At 41.1% G+C, this 18,225-nt stretch overlaps 1 protein-coding gene across 4 annotated transcripts in view; it reads right to left on the bottom strand.

Annotated features, from left to right (window-relative positions):
- The window catches only part of arhgap46b (Rho GTPase activating protein 46b), a 156,817-nt gene that overhangs the window by 53,550 nt on the left and 85,042 nt on the right, over nt 1–18,225 (bottom strand). The gene's annotated exons all lie outside the window — the stretch shown is intronic.

Raw genomic sequence — 18,225 nt, forward strand, 5'->3', positions numbered from 1 at the left:
CAGAAATACTGATGTTTATTTAGCTATTTATTTTATTTTTATTTATTCTTTATTTTAATGGTCAGCATTTGACTTATACTAAACAGTACTGATGTTTATCTAGCTATTTATTTTATTTTTATTTATTCTTTATTTAAACGATAAGCAACTGACTTATAGTACTGATGTTTTTTTTATCTATTTATTGTATTTTTATTTATTCTTTATTTTCTCAGTGTTCATTTCTAGAATTTGTTGTCATATCGGTGCAAAATCGGTGAACAATTCACTTAGAAAAGGTCTGTTTTCATTCCAGCTCAAAAATTAACTATATCAGCCACCATATCAGTAATCGGTGAATTTTCCCCCTCTAAAACCAGCATCGGTCTCAAAAATCCCATATCGGTCAGGCTCTAATCGATAAAATGCGTAAATATCGATATAGACATTTTTTTTTAAAGATGCACCTTTATTTGAACACTCTCATGTCAGCCACGTCCGTACGCATTTCCATCAGGCGATGAAGCTACCTTATTACATTCATTTCACTTTATGAGCGCTAAATACGCTTTTCATGTGGGACAAGGATGTGCACAGGGTCTGTGAAGCCAAATTGCACTCTGCTACCCATGCGCGCACGTCAACCGGGCTTCCCGTGAAACGTGAGCTCCAGACCAGTGACAGGATCAGTGCGCGAGCATCAACCGGCGCTCCTTAAAATGCGAGCTCTCGTGATAAACACAGAGCGGCTCACATGCGCAATTAATTTGGGCTTCCATCGAAATCATTGCGTATGTGACCCATTTGAAATTTGCTATATTAAGGTACCATGGAGTAGTTCAACCATCATGTGAAATGTCTGAACAGCACTAATGGGGGAAAGAGAAACACCTGCTCAGCACTAGCATCAATTATATGACTTTACGTATCTACACATCAATACCCTTACTAACATTTATCCCAGTTAACTGTAACAGAATTTTTCATTACAACTGTGGAGTTGTAGCCAAGAAAACCATGGATAGCATGGTCAGTTGGAAACAAGTCATGGGTATGTAAGTACTTTGAATTGGATTAAACTGAAAAATAAGTTGTAATCAAATGATGATCACTTGCGTGTGATGTAATTTTTTATATTATTATCTGTATAATTTTTTTTCAACATCTGAAGTAACTTATTTTGTTGTGGATGTCCCAGTATGGATACTAAATTTGCACTTTACAGAGAGCTCAATAAAATATTCAAATTATATTTGTTGCATTTTAGGGCAAACATTTTTTAATTGATTGTGTAAAATAGGCACATAATATCGGAATATCGATGGCAGGGCACTGAATCTAATCAAATTGAAATCGTAACATGGCAGACGTTGACGTATCGGCAAATATGAGATCGCAGGCCAAGAGAATCGATATAAGATCATATCGTGATGACATGTCCAATTTACACCCCTAATATATATATATATATATATATATATATATATATATATATATATATATATATATATATTAGTGCTGTCAATTTAACACGTTCAGTCAGTGCGATTAATTGTATAAAAAATAACGTGTTAAAATTTTTTTAACGTAATTAATCATCATGTCCATGAACCATAAGCAATATTACTACCACTGGAGCATTTCAAGGTTGAAATATCAATGTAACAAGTAGCTGTGCAAGCGAGCAAGTCACAGCTTGTTGACACTCCTGAGTAGCAACCGACTGCACAAGAAAATACGTTTTCATGCATTCGAGCGCAGCTGAATAGAGAGCAGTTCTAAATGCAGGGATCTCGAGATGTGTTTTTCAAGTTTAAAACTACATTTAACTTGACACAGAAACCTAAAAACTCTGTTTATGACGTGACACAACCAAAGTGAGGTCTATGTTCTAAAAGCATCCTTCTGACACATGTGTACACTGATGCATACTTAGAAAAGCCCTTATAATAAATCTATCTTAAACAGATTGATGAATTCAATTGCAAATGCAAAAAGGATTGCTGTGGACTGTAGGCCAATGAGAGGCTTATGTTCAATAATATGGAAATTGCCTTCTAAAGCCACTTTTTGTAGTGTCTGATCAGTGCTTCCTCATCTGCCACAATAACGTAATGCATTTTAATGATCTGAATTATTATATTTATAATATATAATTTTAATTACTTTAATATACCTATTTATAATTGTAGAAATATATTTATAATCATTATATATTGAATTACTGTTATTTTAGGGCCTTTCTCAGCAAATACCTATATGTGCGATTAATTTGATAAATTAATTGGCATGTCATGTAATTAATTTGATTAAAAATTTCAATCGATTGACGCCCTCTATATATATACAGTTGTACTCAAAAGTTTGCATACCCTGGCAGAAATTGTGAAATTTTGGCATTGATTTTGAAAATATGACTGATCATGCAAAAAAACTGTCTTTTATTTAAGGATAGTGATCATATGAAGCCATTTATTATCACATTTGGCTCCTTTTTAAATCATAATTATAACAGAAATCACCCAAATGGCCCTGATTAAAAGTTTACATACCCTTGAATGTTTGGCCTTGTTACAGACACACAAGGTGACACACACAGGTTTAAATGGCAATTAAAGATTAATTTCCCACACCTTAGTGTCTGTAATTGCAATTAGTGTCTGTGTATAAATAATCAATGAGTTTGTTAGCTCTCATGTGGATGCACTGAGCAGGCTAGATACTGAGCCATGGGGAGCAGAAAAGAACTGTCAAAAGTAACAAGGTAATGGAATTTTATAAAGATGGAAAAGGATATAAAAAGATATCCAAAGCCTTGAAAATGCCAGTCAGTACTGTTCAATCACTTATTAAGAAGTGGAAAATTCGGGGATCTCTTGATACCAAGCCACGGTCAGGTAGACCAAGAAAGATTTCAGGCACAACTGTTAGAAGAATTGTTCGGGATACAAAGAAAAACCCACAGGTAACCTCAGGAGAAATACAGGCTGCTCTGGAAAAAGACGGTGTGGTTGTTTCAAGGCGCTGTTTATACAGTTCTACCCAGCAGTCTTTGAGTCTGTCCTCTGCAATTCAGTAACTGTCTGGTTTGGTGCAGCTACGAAACTACTCTCGTGAGAGTTTTGTGTTGCCTGTTTGTTTTCAGTTATTTAATAAAATATATTTATTTTTCACTCATTCCTGCACTTGGGTCCTTCTTCCTGCTAAGCATACCGTGACATTCCGAGACCATAAAATTGGCTTTAAAATGGGATTATTTTATCTCAGCCTGTGTCTCGAAGAACTGTCAGCCCTGACAGTGATGCCCCCTCACCGATGGTGGATGCTGCAGCCAACCGCCAGGAGGAGGAGAAGGAAGCCGAGTAAGCCGTTCGAGCCACAGTCACTGCCAGCGTTCCTGGCCACAGAGGCCGTTCCCCAGTCACTGCCAGTAGTGCTTCCAATCGTCCGGAAGAGAAGGAAGCTGAGTAAGGTGCCCGAGCCCCAGTCGCTGCCAGCACTCACGCCCACGGAGACCATTTCCCAGTCACTGCCAGCAGTGCTTCCAACTGTCCGGAAGAGGAGAAGAAAGCTGAGTAAGGCATCCGAGTCCCAGTCACTGCCAGCGTTCCCAGCCACGGAGACCGTTTCCCAGTCACTGCCAGCAGTGCTTCTAACCGTCCGGAAGAGGAGAAGGAAGCCGAGTAAGGTGCCTGAGCCCCAGTTGCTCCCAGCGCTCACGGCCGCGAAGGCCGTTCCCCAGTCACTGCCAGCACTCATGGAGGCCGATAGCCCACTCCTTTCTGTTGTCTTAATTAGCTTCTGTTCTGTGTTTGAACGCATGGCTCTGTGTTTTCTGTCTACCATGCACTCTGCTTTCCCTGCCTGCTTGTTGCTTCCTGCCATGCCTCTTCATTTAGTCCGCATCATGTTGATTGTCTGCACTTGTCCCTCATGTATCTTGCTCTATATATTGTGCCCTTTTTCCTCTTGTGTTTGTCGAATCATTTTGTTAGCAAGTTCATCTGTTCCTGTTCATGTCCTGTTCCTGGTCGGTCCTAGTCTTTGTCTTTATTCTGGATTATGTTTAGTTTGTTTTCTCTCCCTCGTGTGTTGTGTTGCCTGTTTGTTTTCAGTTGTTTAATAAAATATATTTATTTTTCACTCATTCCTGGGCTTGGGTCCTTCCTTCTGCTTAAGTACCGTGACACTGGGTAGATTAGATGGTAAGTGAACAATCAGTTCTCGTAGACAAAATGTTGGATGTAGGCAAAGGTGGAAAGTAACAAATTACAACTACTCTCGTTACAATACTTGAGTACATTTTTCTACATTAAGTATAAATACATTATACTTGAGTTGATTAAAAATTATTCAACTTCGCTACAGTTATTTTTCACCACAATTACAAAGTACAAAAAAATATATAATATTTCTGAATTTTGGGAAGAAGAAAATTATTAGCACTAAATGTTTATAAACTAAAACACGCTGTGTGCGGCACGAAGGAAGCCCGCAGGGCACAGCATCATGAGCACAGCAGCTTGCATAAACTAAGACCGTCAATCCGCGAATCTTATCACGTGGCTCGTTGTGCATGACACCACAGAGACTCCGCATGTGGAGGCTCATGCTACCCTCCACGATCCACGCACAACTTTCCACGCACCCCATTGAGAGCGAGAACCAATAATCACAACCACGAGGAGGTTACCCCATGTGACTCTACCCTCCCTAGCAACCGGGCCAATTTGTTTGCTTAGGAGACCTGACTGGAGTCACTCAGCACACCCTGGATTCGAACTCGTGACTCCAGGGGTGGTAGTCAGCGTCAATACTCCCACAAAACCCACTGTATTGTGATTTCCACATGGTAGCGCAACCATTCTCAATTGTTCTAATAATAAGAAAATTTTCTTGAGTACCAAATTAGCACTAGAATGCTTCTGTAAGGAATAGGTGACACAGTATATGTTTGCCATCACGGGTAAATGAAAAAAATGAATAAATACCACTTAAAACAATAATTTCAAACCATAATAATTATTAGCAATTCATGATTTTGGTAGTATTTTTGATCAATTTAATGCATTCTTGGTGAAAGGAAGCATAAGTTTCTTTCAAGAACAAAAATGTCTTTGTGTTCTAAAAATGGAAGCGTATATACTATAATATAATTTTCATAAAGTAACTTGTAATTACTTGAGTAGTTTTTCAGCAAACTACTTATTTACTCTTACTTCTGTCATAATATTTCTCAGTAATTCTACTTGTACTCAAGTGAATTATTTCTTCAGTAGCAGTGCTTTTACTTAAGTTAAAAAAAAAATCAGTACTCTTTCCACCAGGTCATTAGCCAGTTGTTGATTCCAGAAAACACTACAAATAGTACCATGGTATTACAATGGCAGTATAAATCTATTCTTTTAAGTACCATGGAGAACCATGTAAATATCAATTGTAAATGAATATGGAAATAACTATGCTATATATCAAGTAGTAAGTACAGTGGAACTGAATAATCATCTGATACCAAGCCATGTTTTCCACATAAATATCACACTAAAATTGGTTTATGTACCATTATATAAATAGATACAAATTAGAGGTCGACCGATACTGGATTGTGCTGATTTGATAATGTGTTGAAATTATAATCTGCCAATAGTTTTTTAAAATTGGTAGCCTATATTACATGTTCTTAGTCTTTTCTTCCTGTGATGGGGAGGGCTAGACACAGGCTACAAGAGTCCAAATGTAATAACATTTTAGATTCCAGATGGGGGTTTGCAGATTTGATTCATAGCATGGAACTTTTAACTTTAAAGGCACATTAACATTGAAATACACTGGGGACTCTTATTTTGAAATGTTTGCGCTTTACTGCTTCCAGCTGCTTATTCAAACAAATATGGGATATAAAATGTGCACTCCTACAATAATCTACGTTTTACAATATCAGGGCTCCAGACTAAACTGAAATATTAAGGATCCAAATGGCTGTTTTTAGTAGCCATATCACAGAATAGTTTGATTTAGATTGCTGTTCATAAACAAGATAGAAAGCCAAAGAAAAGGAAGACAGATGAAAACCCATTAATCAGAGGTTTAATAAACAGTATATATAGCTGAGAAGATAAGTTTGCATTCCCTTTTGTCTCATAAATATTCACACCCCTTTCATAATTTATATGAATATAAGAGATAAAAGATTATTTTTATTTAGTACTGTTCTTCAGAATCTACATTACAGATAATTACATAAAGTATAGTATGCATATAGTAGTGTGTTTTCGTCTTGAGCTTCAATGAATGTTTGCACCTTGTGTGATAGTTGTGTACAAGTCCCTCAACTGTCCTATATGTCAAAGGCTTGATTTTATATATATATATATATATATATATATATATAAAGTCCTTCTTTACAGTTACCGGATGGCCCCATACACAGAAACTACAAGAGTGCAAATTGAATGAAATCCCAGATGCAGTTTATTGTGCTTCTCCAATCCCAATCAATAATTATCAGAAGAAGAAAAAAAGTGGTACACAATACAGGACTTATAATTATAAAGTCCGAAATACACACGGGACTCTTATTTTGAAATGTCTGCGCTCCCAGTTGTGAGCTCATTGACGGATGATTCTCTGAGAAAGTGAATCTGATTCAAACTGCTAACCTGAGCTCCTGAGTTCAAACCCTCAGTTCTTTTCAGGTGATTCATGAAAAAGACCCGGTTCAAAAGAGTCATTTGTTCATGATGTTCATGTTCGTGCTGGGTTTGTTGTTGCGTGCAGTAAGCTCGTCACAACAGAACGGGTGAAAAGTGGCGCGAGACACACTGGTGCACACTCTAAAGGTCTATTCAATAACTAACAAGATGATATCTGACGAAACCGCATATGAACGCACACAACATGACTGTTCCCAACAGCAACTACATTTTAAATTATTGTCGCAATCAATTATTTTTGGTCGCATTTGCCGCCATTTTAGTCGCAGTCTGGAGCCCTATATAAACAATTAAAAGTAAACATTGTCATATTTCATCAACACTATATCATCTTCATCAACAGTTGATTTTTAGTGATAGTTTGTCATAAATTTCAAATATGGCTTAATGATTGTGAACTGCTCCGCAATAGCTAAAAACACTCACAAGCCCCCGCATGCTTGGAGAAAATACAACAGTGTTGTGTTTTCACTCTGAAGGATGCAGCACATGCATTTATTTAATTAAATCATATTCTTTTGAAGTTGGATAATCACATTAGGTCATATCATGATTCCTGTCTTTCCACTCCCAAATTTAAGACCTCTTTAAATAAAAATTAAGACTTTTTTTGCATTTAAGATATTTAAGACTTTTTATGACTTTACATTTTGAAAAAACTGAATATAAGTCTTTTTAAGGATCCACGGGAACCCTTAGGGTTTTTTGTTTTTTTTTTGGACACTGGACATGATTCAGTACCATGCTATATATATCAAAGTATGATGGTATTACCATATGATAACATCACTGTGTTATGGTACCCCTACAGTACTTTTTGTAAGGCGAGTAAAATGAAATATATTTTTGGAATACAAAAATAAACTTTTGCTTTTAAATATTAATATGAATGTAATGAAAATATGAATATAGAGAATATGGTGTAGAATAAGCAGTTTTACTATGGGGTCAAAAGAAACTGTCCGAGTTTAACCTCTCAGTGGAGTCTGATGAACACACACACAAACATACACAGATACTCAGTGGGTGGGTATGAAGGGGCAATCTAGTCACATGTGCCTTTTTTCTCCATACTCCATTTCTCCATCCCTCACTCTCTGTTTATAATCCTGTTAGGCTCTGTTGGTCCTATAGACAAAAAGCGTGTAGTTTGTTTCACAGGGTTACAAATACATACCCCACATTGTTGTTTCCCACATTTCCCCCTCCTTTCCCACCAAATCATCATGAAGCCACTGAAACAACCGGCCCACTCTCACTATTCTTGTTTTCATACTTGCCAACAACTGATGCTGTCCAAAATCTCTTGTAATCCTTTACATTTTCAAGTCTAATTGTGATTGTGTGTTCATGGGCATCATGTTATGTTATTGTGAGTGTAACATTGCTTTTGCACAATAGTTCTATAAACGAGAAGTTAATATCGAGTAACCACTCGATTTTATGACCTATTATTTTATTTATTTTTGCTCCACCAACAAAACCAGTTAAGTTACAGTGTTGCACACCATAAAACTGTAATTCTATGTAGTGAACACAGAGATACGGAGTGATACAAACAGTGGAAAGACCAGCAGATGATGGTCTCTGGCATGTAATGCATGTGTGCTGGTGTAAACGAGAGAGGGGGAAAGGGGGTGGGGTGTCCTAAAGGGATTTGTCATGGGAAAGTCAAGCATGGAATCCGAAGAGACTTTGGCATTCTCTGGTTTTGGAATGTTGTAAACATAAAGTGCATAAAACTATGTGTGCGCTTGTTTGTGAAAGCGTGCAAGTGTTTGTGTGCTTGTGTGTGTTTGTACAGACTTTCGGGGAATTTAAAAAAGCCCCTCAACTTCTGCAACCTATAAACGTGCATGATAGACGGGGCGTGTGCGAGTATGTATGTATGTGGCCGAACAAGAGGGAATATCACTATCCTTTATTTATCTCACCTCACAAGGTCAAAGCTTTTGACCTTTGACCTCCAGGCTGACCTTATTGACCTGATGTGGGGAATATGAGCCCAAAATACTCCACATTCCATATGGCAGCTCTCAAACACCCTTAATCAAGCCAGGCTGCTCACTAGATTTGACAAACTCAGTACATAACACTCGCTCGGCTCACGGTATCAGCTCGCGTCTGTGGGAGAATCAATTTGGCAGTGCAGTGTTTAGTTTCATATATTGAGCTTGCTGTCATCTCTGTTGCTGAGTCAACAACATCTGAGGGAAAATATATGTTTGAAGCTGCTGCATTTGAAGGAAGAGGAAAACAAAGTTAAGATCTGTTTGAAATCTGAGCTAACTTAATTTGGTCATGCAGTGTAAGTTAACTGTTAGTTCAAGATGGCGCCACGGATGTCCGCCTCAGTATGGAGCTCTTCAGTTCTTTTGCTGTTTTTGTTTGTTTGTCCTGTGTTTAGTAATTTATTTCTGATCAGCTTTACCAGAGATGAGCTGCTGAATATTTGGCAGCACATGACAGACAATCTTTTACCGGTTTTTAATTATTCGGACATTCTGATGGACATTTTAGTCAGAGGAGCAACGAGAGGCCGTGGAACGTGTTTTTACGTCAACTAATGTTGGTGTACAGATGTAACAATGCTGAAGAAGATATGCTGTCCTAATTTAGAGGCGCTCTTCATAAACTGTAAGCCTTTCTACTTGCTGCAGGAGTTTTCCTTGTGTATTCTTGTGAGTGTTTATATTCTTCCACACGCGTGTGTGAATGTAGCGCTGCAACAGCTGGCTGATCAGATCACAGACACGGAGCAACAACACCCGGACTCACTTATTATTATTCTTGGAGATTTTAACAAGGCAAATCTCACATGTGAACTGCCAAAATACAGACAGCACAATATATGCCCCAACAGAGACAGAAATACACTGGATCATTGCTACACAACAATAAAGGATGCATATCGCTCTGTCCCACGTGCAGCTTTAGAACTCTCTGATCACTGTCTGGTTCATCTTCTTCCGACCTACAGGCTGAAAATAAAATCAGCTAAACCTGGAGTAAAGACTGTAAAAAGATGGACCAATGAAGCAGAACTGGAACTACAAGCCTGCTTTGACTGCACTGATTGGAGTGGTTTTGAAGCTGCAGCCACAAACCTGGATGTGTTCACAGATACTATGACATCATATATCAGTTTCTGTGAGGACATGTGCATTCCTACTAGGACTTATTAAACATACAACAACAACAAACCATGTGTGATGAGGAGGAGAGTGGGGCCAGGCCGTGAGGACACACGGCTGGCCCTGAATCGGGCTAATCAGCAGGGAGAGGCATAAAGACGAGCCGGAGGCACCAGATCGAGAGAGAGAGAGAGATGCATGCAGCCGCGTTGTTATGGAGGAGTCTCTGCCGGCCGCCGAGTGCCGGAGGAACCGCTGCCGTCAGCCGAGAAGAGGAGGAGCGGTTTCGTCTGCCAGGGGTCGGAGGGCTCGCTACCAACCGCCGGGGGAGGAGCGAGCTGTCGTCTGCCAGAGGGCGGAGGAGCGGTTGAGGACCAGTGGCAGTGTGTCCGGGAACCAGCAAGTTTTTCTCTCTCTCTCCTCTCTCTCTCTCTGTCGCTCCACCTTGCTCTTTCCCTCTCCCCTTTCCCTCCGCTTGTCTCTTCCAGGGCTCCAGAAAGGCAGGGAAGACCTGCCAGCAGGCACAGCCGGAAGGGCAACGCCCCCCTCCAGGAAGGGAGGGGAGTGCGTCATGTCGTGTCGATGGAGGAGAGTGACGAGGAGGAGGGCGGGGCCGGGCCGTGAGGACACACGGCTGGCCCTGAATTGGGCTAATCAGCCGGGAGGGGAATAAAGACAAGCCGGAGGTGCCAGTTCAAGTAAGAGAAAGAGGTGTCTTTATGTTTTATGTTGTTTTAAGTTAAGTTCATTTATATAATTAAACTTTACGTTGACTGTTCAGCCATAGTTTACAGCAAAACTAAAATGGATGCTTACAGAATTGGGGATAAAATCGTGTACAATCAGGCCAAATACAGACTGACAAAGGAGATTAGAATGGCTAAAAGAAGCTATTCTGAAAAGCTGAAAAAACAGTTTTCAGCCAACGACCATCCCCCAACACTTTAGGGAATCAACAACTGGCTAATGACCTGAATGTGTTTTACTGTAGATTTGAAAAGCCCAGTCACACAACCCACAACCGCTCCGACCTTCACAGCACACAAACATTTACACCTCCTTCCACCACCCTCCTCCCCTCTCCTGCTACTCAACATGCACTTAAGATCTGTGAAGATGATGGTCTTCCGGAAATAGAAGACAAGAAAAGCACAGGGCCCCGATTGTTTTTACCCACTTGTTTAAAATCCTGTGTTGACCAGCTGGCCCCCATCTTCACACAGATCTTCAACAGATCACTGGAGCAGTGTGAAGTTCCATGTTGCTTCACAATCATTCCAAAGAAAACCAAGATCAAAGGACTTAATGACTACAGACCCATCGCTCTGGCATCTGTGGTCATGAAGTCATTTTAGAGACTGGTGTTGTCCCACCTGAAGGACATCACTGAACCCTTTCTGGATTCCCTTCAGTTTGCTTATAGAGCAAGCAGGTCTGTGGATGATGCAGTCAATATGGGACTGCATTACATACTTCAACATTTAGACAGACCAGGGACTTATGCAAGTATACTATTTGTTGATTTCAGTTTGGCTTTTAACACCATCAACCCTGATCTCCTATGGACTAAATTAACCCATCTCTCTGTTCCCAGCTCTATCTGTCAGTGGATCACCAGCTTTCTGACAGACAGGCAGCAGCAAGTGAGAATGGGGAAATTCACCTCCAGAACATGTACAATCAGCACTGGTGCCCCCCCAGGGATGTGTGCTCTCCCCACTACTCTTCTCCCTGTATACCAACGACTGCACTGCCAAAGACCCCACAACCTGCCACAGGCAGTACAGTTCTACTCAGCAGTCATTGAGTCTGTCCCCTGCACTACAATAACTATCTGGTTTGGTTCAGCTACGAAATCAGACATCAGAAGAATACAAAGGACAGTTCGGACTGATGAGAGGATTATTGGCACTCCCCTACCCACCTTGCTAGAACTGTACACATTCAGAGTGATGAAAAGGGGTGGTAAAATCACTCTTGACCCCATTCACCCAGCACACTTACTCTTCGAACTGTTGCCCTCTGGCCAGCGCTACAGAGCACTGAGCACCAGAACAGCCAGGTACAGGAACAGTTTTTTCCCTCAGGCCATCCACCTCATGAACAGTTAAAACTGCCCCCAAATACTTTCCTTTGGTCAATACAACCATGTGCAATATTCAATCCATCCATTCCTACTTATATCCATATTTCATTTATATTCTTTAACATATCCTACCTCTTCTTCAATATAATACATCACCTGCACATATCTGTATATTTGTTTAAGTTTTTTATGTCACTATATGTATATATGTTTAAATGTATATGTTTGTATGTATGTATATATGTTGCATTCTCTTGCACTGGAAGCTTCTGTCACAATGACAAATTCCTTGTGTGTGTAAGCATACTTGGCAGTAAAGCTCATTCTGATTCTGAGAGTCAAATTGGGTTAGCAGACAGGGCATTTTAATTAGCATGGCAGAAACAGTGACAGGGCGAGATGAGGGAAAAAGTAGTCCCTATCTGTCACTCATTTGACATTGTGTCGATGTAGTGACACTAGGGGTCACTCTTGGGAGCCCCAAACACCTCTGTTTTTTGAAAAAAGGCCAATGGGAATTGGTGAGTGGAATTTGCATGCCACTCCCCTGGACAAACGGGTATAAAAGGAGCTGGTATGCAACCACTCGTTCAGATTTTCTCTTCGGAGCCGAGCGGTTGTGTTCAGCGAGCTGAATTACTCTACCGATCCATTCACCTCGAAAAGCTGTTGGATTTACGGCGTGGAGCCCACCACAGGAAGCAGACGCCACCCATCTCACGGCCAGCCGCAAAGAACCCAAGGAAGGCTTCGAAGCGCCCCTGAGACGGGTGACCCAGGGACAAGGAGACCCACGTCTCGGTTTTACCTCGACACAGACCCTTCCTGCGGTTTGCTTTCGAGGGCCGGGCATACCAGTACAAGGTCCTCCCCTTCGGCCTGTCCTTGTCCCCTCACGTCTTCACAAAGGTTGCAGAGGTAGCCCTTGCCGCGCTAAGGGAAATGGGTGTACGCATCCTCAATTATCTCGACAACTGTCTAATCCTAGCTCACTCTCGGGATGTGTTGTGTGCGCACAGGGACCTGGTGCTCACGCACCTCAGCCGACTGGGGCTTTGGGTCAACTGGGAAAAGAGCAAACTCTCCCCGGTTCAGAGCATCTCTTTTCTTGGCTTGGAGTTGGACTCTCAATGACGCGCGCCTCACGAACGAGCGTGCACAGTCGGTTTCAGACAGAAGACAGTGGTTCCACTGAAACCTTTTCAGAGGCTCCTGGGGAATATGACATCCTCAGCGGTGGCCACAACCCTCGGGTTGATGCATATGAGACCGCTTCAGCACTGGCTTCAGACTTGAGTCCCGAGATGGGCATGGCGCCGTTGGACACATCGCGTGGTCGTCAAGCCGATCTGTCACCGCCTCTTTAGCCCTTGGATCGACCTTGCATTTCTACGGGCAGGGGTTCCGTTAGAGCATCATGGTTATGACGGATGCCTCCAAGATTGGCTGGGGCACCGTATGCAACAGGCACACAGCCGCCGGCTCCTGGACTGGCCCGCGGCTGCGTTGGCACCTCAACTGCCTCGAGTTGTTGGCAGTACTGCTCGCCCTGCGGAGGTTCCGGCCATTGATCCAGGTTAAGCACGTGTTGGTCCGGACGGACAACACGGCGATGGTAGCGTACATCAACAGTCAAGGCGGTCTACACTCCTGTTGCATGTCACAACTCGCCTGCCGTCTCCTCCTCTGGAGTCAGCAGCACCTCAAGTCACTGCGAGCCACTCACATCCCGGGCGACCTCAACACCACGGCGGACGCGTTGTCACCACAGGCTATGCTCAGGGGAGAGTGGAGACTCCACCCCCAGGTGGTCCAGCTGATTTGGAGTCGATTCTGTTGAGCACAGGTAGACCTGTTTGCTTCCCGGTAATCCTCCCACTGCCCGCTTTGGTACGCCCTGACCGAGGCACCCCTCGGTATAGATGCACTGGCACACAGCTGGCCCACGGGATTACGCAAATATGCGTTTCCCTCAGTGAGCCTACTTGCACAGACCCTGTGCAAGGTCAGGGAGGACGAGGAGCAGGTCATCCTAGTAGCACCCTACTGGCCCACCCAGACGTGGTTCTCGGACCTCACGCTCCCTCTGACCCCGGTCACCATGTTTGTAGAAACTCCCCCCCCCTCGGGTAGGACCTACCATGCGACTTCTCCACATGACATACTTCCGACAAGATTCGGTAAGACCATGTGACATATTTCCACTCAAAATACCCCCCCCCCTTCTCTGGGTGGGGTGTGGTATCCGCGATGTCTTCCCCTTGCGAGTGACACCCCCCCCCCCCCCCCCGATGTAGACATTTATGGCCCCTACTCTTTTTGGGGAGAAAAAAAGAGGAAAAGAGGCCACGGCTGGGCTAGCCTATCCCTATTTGTTGGGCAGTCGACTTGTTCCCGAAGGACTGTTCGACGCTCATAAGAGCGTTGGGGGAGGTTACGTAACAGCCTGGTGTGCTGGCTACGAGGCACACAGCGGTCTACCTGTCTCGCACCGCCAGTCCAAATAACACAGTTCAGCTAGTTGTGGCATTCTGTATAGGGACCCCTAGTGTCACTACATCGACACAACGTCGAGTGAGTGACAGATAGGGAACGTCCTGGTTACTTTCGTAACCTCCGTTCCCTGATGGAGGGAATGAGACTTTGTGTCCCTCTTGCCACAACACTGAACTACCGCTGAAATGGCCGGGACCTTGTCTCGGGTCCTCAGCACAAAACCTGAATGAGTGGTTGCATACCAGTTCCTTTTATACCCGTATGTCCGGGGGACTGGCATGAAAATTCCACTCGCCAATTCCCATTGGCCTTTTTTCAAAAAGCAGAGGTGATTGGGGCTCCCAAGAGTGACCCCTAGTGTCACTACATCGCCACAACGTCTTGTTCCCTCCATCAGGGAACGGAGGTTACGAAAGTAACCAGGACATTTCTCTAGATTATAAGAAAGGATGAAATGGCTGAGTAACAAAAACAAGTTTGTTATCATAAGGTTTTCACTTGTTGCGTTGCAGAAAACAGCTAGCTACTGACTACAATTTTGATTTTATTGTGAACTAGCATGAGCTGCCACATCACAAATTAAACTTTATTGACAGATTTCATAACAGAGAGAGATGGCTTCAATAATGTCCTGTTTGTGTTTAGTATTTTGACTAAATTTAACATTGTTTTGTCTAAACGAAATAGCTGTGAAAAAGAGTGAACCTGAAAAACCCAATATAATGGTTTGATGAAAATTTTCTTTCTTCTGATGAAGTATTTCTTATTGAAACAGGAAATCAGGGTAGAACACATTAAAGGGCTCATCCTCATTACTAAATAACCTTTGTCTTTGTCAGGGTAGACACATTATTTTACAGATAGTTAATTAATTTGACGTGAATGCGAAAGTGACTGTGAGGGACAATATTGTTGTTCAATTAACGTTCAGTATGTTGTTTTCACAACTAGGAATGCAATATGGAATTTCTGGACCAATACAGATATAACTAAAATATAGCCAGAAACAGAACATAACTAGAATAACTAAAACTTAGCTGGTAATAAATCTAATAGACATGGACTAAAAATCACAAAACTTCAGTTTTGATTTCATGGAATCTTGAACACTAATGCAAAATAAAATAAAATAAATTAAAATAATAAAATAAAATAAAATTCCAAGAATTGCAGTTATTCAGATAAGGATAAGGATTCTTCAAAATAATTTTATAGAGACATTTTATTAAATAAATATATAATAATTTTATTTACAAATCATAATATATATATATATATATGTATGTTTAACATTTTGTTGTCATGACTAAATTTAGCATTTTGTTGTGTATGCAAAATGGCCTTGAAACACGAGAAAGTAAATATGAGAAAATAGCTTTCAATTATAAAAAATGTATGCAAAACAAACTCATTTTTATGACAACAACTCAAAATATACTTTCAGCAAGTTTACCAAATGTCTCAGCTCAATACGTTTAGTGTTTACTTAATAAGTGCCAAATTAATCAAACACTTAAGCTCATGTTTTTACAAGAAGTTGATATTAAGTTTATATTTACATCAATTTGATTTATTTATTGATTTAAGGATAACAAAAATCTAAACCAAACACAGGCTTTATTTTGTTCTGGTCTCAAACAGTTTAGCTTACTTTAGAAGCCACTTTCCATGAATATGGTACAAAATAGGACCTGAAACTCTAACACTTTTTTTTTTTTTTTTGTTACTCTTAAAATCTATTTATTGTTTTTCCTAACACATGGTAAGTGAAAGGAGGTGCTCAACCTTCAGAAAATGCTGATCGTAAAGCACAGCAGGTCAAACTAAATATTATACACTGCCTGGCCAAAAACAAAGTTACCCTCATATCTTGTTGGAACACCTTCAGCTTTGATTACGGCGCGCATTCGTTTTGGCATTGTTTCGACAATCTTATGCGATGTCACATCATTTATTTCCATCCAGAGTTGCATTAATTTTCTTGTACTGATGACGGGAGAGTCGAACCACTCCGTAAAGTCTTCTCCAGCACATCCAAAAGACTTGAAATGGGGTTAAGGTCAGGACTCTGTGGTGGCCAATTCATGTGTGAAAATGATTCCTCATGCTCCCTGAACCACTCTTTCACAATTTGAGCCCGATGATTCTTGACATTGTCGTGCTGGAAAATGCCATCAGGGAAGAAAAAATCCACTGATGGGATAACCTGGTCATTCAGTACATTCAGGTAGTCAGCTGACTTATTGCTGCATAATGTTGCTGAGCCTAGACCTGACCAATTGAAGCAACCCCAGACCATAACACTGCCTCCAGAGTACAGTGGGCACTACACATGACGGGTGTATTGCTTCATGCACTTCGCTTCTTACCCTGACATGCCCATAAATCTGGACTCATCAGACCAAATTACCCTTTTCCATTGCTCTACAGTCCAATCTTTATGATCCCTAGCAAATTGAGGTTGTTTTTTCTGATTAGCCTCACTAAAAATTGGCTTTCTTGTGGCCACACAGCAGTTTAGTACCAATCCTGTAAGTTCTCGTCACATTGTGAGTGTGGAAATGCTCTTATTTTCACTATTAAACTATTATATGTTTTTTCTTACAATGTGACTTCAAGAGTTTTAGTGATCTCCGATCACAATCATTCACAGCTGATGGTTCACCACTACCCTTCCAGGTTTAAATAATGTGTTGGACACTTCTTAACCCAATTCCAGTGATTTCAGCAATCTCCTTAGTTGTGTTCTTTGCTTGATGCAGGCCAATAATTTGCCTTTTCTGAAACACAGTAACATCTTTTCCACGACCATAGGATACATCTTCCGACATGGTAGTTTAAGAAATGAGAAGCTACACACTGCATCAGTTAGGGTTAAAAAAATTGTTGCCAGCTGAAACATATTAATCACTGCAATAATCATCCAATCATAGGCTCTTAAGTATCTGCTTATTAAAATCCAAACGGCAATTTTTTTTTTTTTTTTTTTTTTTTGGCCAGGCAGTGTATGAGCTGGTTTATTTTCTATTCATTTTCTGTGAGGTTTGGATATAACTGCAAGACTGCTACCAAAATTAAGACATGTTTAAATAAGTTGTGATTTTGTCATTTATAAGCACAGGGACGGGTTTACCATTTTGGGGGCACCGAGCAAAGTCAGGACTTTCTGGTTTTGGCTTCAGCAAAAGCTTTAATTATGTCCTCCATGTTCAGGGAACTTCTGACTCTCTGCTCAATGGAAACCATTGCTAAGCCATTCAGTCTTTCCTGGGACATTTTTGAGTGCAGGTACATTTTAATCTGTTTCAAAGTGGAGAAGCTTCTCTCTCCTGAGGCAACAGTGATAGGCAATGTCAACAGTAAACTCAAGGCAATGCTTAAATTGCCATAAAGCTCCAAGAGATTCTCATTTTAGATACAATCTGACATATCTGCAGGTGTAGAGATGTGATCTGGAAATACATGGACAGCTGCCCTCACTTCAAGAATCATGTCCTGACTGTCAATGTCTCCCAATGTCTGCTCCAGTTTCTTACATGACTCGTCCAGTGTGCTCTCTTGGACTGCCTTCTTCATGTTATCTGCCGAATATAGAAATCCAAACAGAGAAAAAAAAAAAAAAGTCAATTTGTGTGACCCTTTTACTGACACTATTAAGCGCTGTATCGAGCAGAGGAAGAAAATCTTGCTTGAAGTGTTCCTCTGGTGTAAACTGAGCATCCTCTTTTGCGGGTTGTTCTCTTTGTTGTACAAGAGGAAAAGTAATGTCTATCTGTATCTTTTCAACAATTTCTCTGGCATCTGTCTGAGTTGACGA

This window comes from Myxocyprinus asiaticus, chromosome 29, assembly GCF_019703515.2.
Source record: "Myxocyprinus asiaticus isolate MX2 ecotype Aquarium Trade chromosome 29, UBuf_Myxa_2, whole genome shotgun sequence".
Classification (NCBI taxonomy): domain Eukaryota; kingdom Metazoa; phylum Chordata; class Actinopteri; order Cypriniformes; family Catostomidae; genus Myxocyprinus; species Myxocyprinus asiaticus.